We start from the raw sequence: 5,565 nt of genomic DNA on the forward strand, positions 1-5,565 counted from the left end.
GAGATAGGAGCTGGCAATTAGTCGACAGCTGAGCGGCCAGCTTAGAGAAGGAAGGGCTGAGCCCAGCCCTGACAGTACCCCTCCACAATGACCCCTCCCCCTCGGAGGACCACCAGGCTTGAGGGGAAAACATCTATGGAAATCATGGAGGAGGACAGGGGCATGCACGTCCGGAGGATGAGACCCAAGATCGTTCCTCCGGACCGTACCCTTTACAATGCACCAGGTACTGTATGCACCCACGGAACCTACGGGAGTCAACAATGGACTGTACTTCATACTCCTCATGGTTCTCAACCTATACAGTGTGAGGACGAGGCACTGAGGTGGTAAAGCAGTTGCAGACCAAATGTTTTAATAAGGAGACATGAAATACATTTGAGATATACATATCAGAAGGAAGGTCTAATGCGTAAGCCACTGGGTTAATCCTGCGAAGAATACGGAAAGGCCCAATAAACTGAGGTGCGAATTTCAGAGAGGGAGCACAAAGCCAGAGGTTGTAACCCTGTCCCCAACCTGGTCGGAAGGCACAGACAGGCATTTGCGGTCAGCATGGAGTCTGTACCTTTCATTAGCATATTGCAAAGCCTCCTGGACTTGTGCCCAAGTGGAACGAATACCACGTAGATGCTCCTTTAATGCAGGAATACTCTGCGGAACAAATGAGTCAGGCAACATGGAAGGTTGTACACCATAGTTCGCCATAAATGGGAACAAGCGGGTAGCAGAATTCAAGACACTATTGTGAGCAAACTCCGCCCATGGTAAGGAGGTCTGACTAGTTATGATGGTCAGAAATATAGCAAAGTAGGAATTGCTCCAAGGACTGGTTGGCTCGTTCTGCGGCCCCATTAGACTGCGGGTGATATCCAGGAGGAGAAAGCAAGCTGAATTCCCAACTATGCACAAAAGGCTCGCCAAAACCGGACACAAACCGACTACCCCTGTCCGAGATAATCCTCTTGGGTAGCCCATGTAAGCGAAAACTCTCCTGAGCAAAAATGGAAGCCAGTTCCTTAGAAGTGGGCAACTTCTTAAGTGGAATACAATGGGACATTTTCAAGAACCGGTCAACCACCATGAGGATAACTGTGTTGCCCTGGGAGTTGAGTAACTCCACAATGAAATCCATAGACAGGTGGGTCCAGGGCATCTCTCCATTGGGTATGGGTTGTAGGAGGTCCACTGGAAGGTGTCGTGGAGTCTTACTCTGAGCACACACGGAACAGGCAGCTACAAAGGCGGTTACATCAGCACGTAGACTAGGCCACCAGAATTGTTGGGAAATGGCCCAAAAGAGTTGATTCTTCCCAGGGTGGACAGCAGCCTTGGGAGAATGGTAAGTCTGGTGCATGGCAGTACGGAGACTCTCTGGGACAAAGCAGCGGTCACAAGGTTTCTTAGGAGCAGCATGGAATTTTGTCACCCAAAGGAGAAGTCAGACTGGTGCGAACCATAGCCAGAATACGATCAGAAGAAATCACAGGAACTGGAACCGACACCATCTTGGAAGTGGAGGAAAATTGTCGTGACAAAGCGTCAGCCCTTACATTCTTATTACCGGGTAAGAATGAGACAATGTAATTGAAACTAGACAAGAAAAGAGCCCATCACACCCTTCTGGGAGAGAGGCTTTTAGACTCAGACAAGAATGTGAGATTCTTATGGTCAGTAAGAATGAGAACTGGCACAATGGCACCTTCGAGGAGATGTCTCCATTCTTTCAGGGCTAAAATGATCGCTAACAGCTCTCTGTTACCAATGTCGTAATTGCACTCCGCAGGTGACAATTTCTTGGAAAAGTAGCCACAAGGGTGCAGTGTGCTCTCAGAGGTAGGACGTTGAGACAGAAGGGCGCCAACTCCAGTCTCAGAAGCATCAACCTCAAGGATAAAAGGTAACGTAGGATCAGGATGTACCAACACAGGAGCAGAAACAAAGACAGCCTTGAGACTCTCAAAGGCCTTAATGGACTCCAGAGACCTACTTTGTGGATATATATACTATATATGTTAGCGGGACCGGGGATCATCCTGGGGGGAATCTTCTGTCTCTTATTTTAAATAAAAAGAAGTCTCTGGATAAGCGAGCCCATTTGGTGGAAAGGGTAAATATACTGTGGTTGTCAAGTTGAACACATGATAATGTACAATGAAACATGTTTACATGTCATGAAATATTGGAATGTGCCTTTTTGATGTATTTATAGAAATGTAAGAACCCATGAAGAAGACCAAAACTTTTAAGGTCGAAATGCATTGGGGCTTTTCTTAACATCGGATGGTATAATCAAATACTGTGGGTAAACACCCATTGATAATCATTTTCAAATAATACCATAGGGCATTACCGTTTTTTCTTTCCCAATTCAAACTGTCTCGCATTGTATATACCAGAGCTCATATTTTAACTTTTGTATTTGATCAATGTCTAACTGTTTTCTGATAATAAAATTAGTGATTTTTTACTCATATTTGCTGCTAAAAAGCCCCATGGGGAATCTTCCACTTTTTTCAATTTTTTTTATCTTATAGTGTGCATGGAGCCTAATGGATTGTCGCTGGGTGCCTGGTTCCCCCTACACTGAACTGATGAATTTACAGAGGCCCCTACGGGGGTAGCTCTATGCATGGATAGTATACTTTTGAAATTGCAATTTCTAGGAGTTCCTCTTTTCTCCTTCTTCCCTCTCATGTGACAGTTATAATAGAGATTAAGACTTTTAACATTATAAACATTGCATAATGTCATATTTTGGTACATTATATATTACATATGATGCAAATATACAAACTTTTTCTATTATATACTGTATGTTATATAACTTGCAATTTTTGTCTCAATTTTGGGAAGAGGACCCATTCTATTATTATTGTGTATTACTGTTTTGTATACATTGCTGTTGTTGTGCCATTGGGTTCCCCATTAAGAGGAAGAGTTTCATGGAGATGCCATGATTGTTGACATCATTGTGTTGACGTTTGCTGTGGCATAGGAAGCTGGGGTGGGACTACAGCTTCCTACACACCCTCTTAAGGAACGTGGCGAGTCATCCTATTGAGTCTTACCTCTAATGCAGCTGAGTGGGTCCAGTGAAACCAACCTGACATTTTGACAGGATGTTACTTGGCCTTTGGTATTGAATGGATGTGTCTTCATAAATATGTTTTATTGGGGTTTTATGTGATAGATCAACACAAAGTGGCACACAATGGTGAAGTGGAAGGAAAATGATAAATGGCTTTCAAAAATTTCTACAAATAAAATATCTGAAAAGTGTGGTGTGCATTTGTATTCCAAGATCCCAATCCTGGTACCTTAGGCCCCCAAGGTTCTGGTGGCACAGTTTTAGGTTTTTATGGACCAGCTCTACAAGAAGGATCATCGTGGACCATTGAGATGGAGATATATAAGAGATCTGGGTATCCTCTTCAGACACTTTTCATCTCAGAAAGGGAGGTAGGGAAAATCATAGGTTTGACCCACTGGGGACGGAGACCTAAACCATTTATGGTAATCTCTTCAAGATCCTGATGGATTTCTGCCAGCTGTTCCAGCACAGTGAAAAAAGAAGCCGAGAATTTCTTTGGAGATGAATTTGGGCACAAAGGAGTTGGTAAGAAACCAGATGTTCCCTGAGAGCCAGATCTGGTTTGTAGCCCCATAAGTGAGTTTGTGGGCAGAAGATGGTCGCCTGAACGGAGGGAGTTTAGCCCACTTGTTCCTGATCCCCCTAGTACTAGATCCACCATGCCTGCAAGGCCCAGCTTCAGCTGTCCAGGCTTTTAGCCACAAGATTCTATGCATGTGAAAGGAAATTAAAGGCTAACTTCACGTTTGAGATCATGTTACACATTACACCCATATTTAGGGTGCAAGTGTTCTCTTAACTACTTAAGGACCGGAAGAATTTTCCCCCTTAATGACCAGGCCATTTTTTTGCGATATGGCACTGCGTCGCTTTAACTGACAATTGCACGGTCGTGCGATGATGTACCCAATTAAAATTGACGTCCTTTTTTCTCCCAGAAATAGAGCTTTCTTTTGGTGGTATTTGATCACCTCTGCGGTTTTTATTTTTTGCGCTATAAACAAACAGAGCGACAATTTTGAAAAAAAAAAAATTTTTTTTTTACTCTTTGCTATAATACAAAACCAATTAAAAAATATATATAAAGGGGGGCGCATGCGCGAGGCTCAACATGGAGGACGTTACCTCTTAGAGCTCCGCACTTCCCGCCGCAGAATCGGGACCGTATAACGTCCTTAGACCGCCTAACCGCATCCGAATACCGGCGATCACCCCCAGCGTCACCCGAGCCACAACCGGGATGGTTTTGACGGGTCACAAGGGTAAACAAAAGACCAAACCGATCAAGGAGGCCTTAGCCCGCGCCTCATCCAAGATGGCGGCGAAAGCTCTCTCCAAACAGCAAACTGCATCTCCAGCCAGAACGGAGCAGGCAGACAGTGAGGAGGATGATGCTGCAGACTCTATATACAGCGGTTCTCCTATCCCTGCACAACAAGGTATGTCACAGCCTGATTTTCTAAAACACATGGAGAAGATGTTAAACAAGGCTCTGAAAGCCACATCTGACCAAATAACAAATAGACTGTCACGGGAGATACGAGAACTAGGCCAGCGCACAGCAGACCTGGAAACCAGAGTAGATGATATAGAACTCACTATACAAGAACATGCTCAGGAACAGGCAGCCCTCCGTGAGGAAAATGCTACATTGCTCTCACGTTTAGAGGACGCCGAGAACAGATCTCGCAGGTCAAATTTACGCCTCCGGGGTATCCCAGAAGTGGTTGAGGATATACAATCCTTCACTACAGCCCTTTTCCAGGAACTTTGTCCTTCCATACCCATTGAACGCCTAGAATTTGACAGAATTCACAGGGCGCTTACCCGTCGCCAACAAGACGGCCCTCCACGGGACATAATAATTAAGCTGCACTTTTTCCGCACTAAAGAACAACTACTCGCAGCAGCCCGGAATAAAGACGCTCTCCAGTTCCAAGACCACAACTACCAACTTTTTTCTGACCTGGCACCCCTTACCATTGCTAAACGGCGAGCCATGAAGCCGCAATTACAAATCCTGATACAGCATCAGATAAAGTATACCTGGCGTTTCCCCTTTTCTCTTCAGTTCACGTACCAGGGGCAGCAACACTCCTCCACATCCCCAGAAGCACTGCAGCGTCTTCTTGAATCACTACACCTGTCGCCCTCTGTTCATCAATCCGAAACTGCACTACCACGTACTCCAGCCCGCTCTGCACCCTACCCTTACACCGCCACTCCTAAACGGAACCAAGCTGGTCCTTCCTCGATCCGAAAAGGAACACCGTCTCGTCAAGCAAGCCTTTTTGATCCTAAAGCACACACGTCTCGCTGAAGAACCTAACATCCATTACTCTTATTCAACACTTCAGGAGAACTCCTGGTTTCACGGTTGATGTCTCAATGAACTGAGATAGTTGTGAAAAAAATTTTTCTTTTTTTTTTCTCTTTTCTTTTATATATTTTTTTCTTTTTATTTTTTCTAT

Source organism: Aquarana catesbeiana, linkage group LG07, assembly GCF_042186555.1.
Source record: "Aquarana catesbeiana isolate 2022-GZ linkage group LG07, ASM4218655v1, whole genome shotgun sequence".
In the NCBI taxonomy this organism is placed as follows: domain Eukaryota; kingdom Metazoa; phylum Chordata; class Amphibia; order Anura; family Ranidae; genus Aquarana; species Aquarana catesbeiana.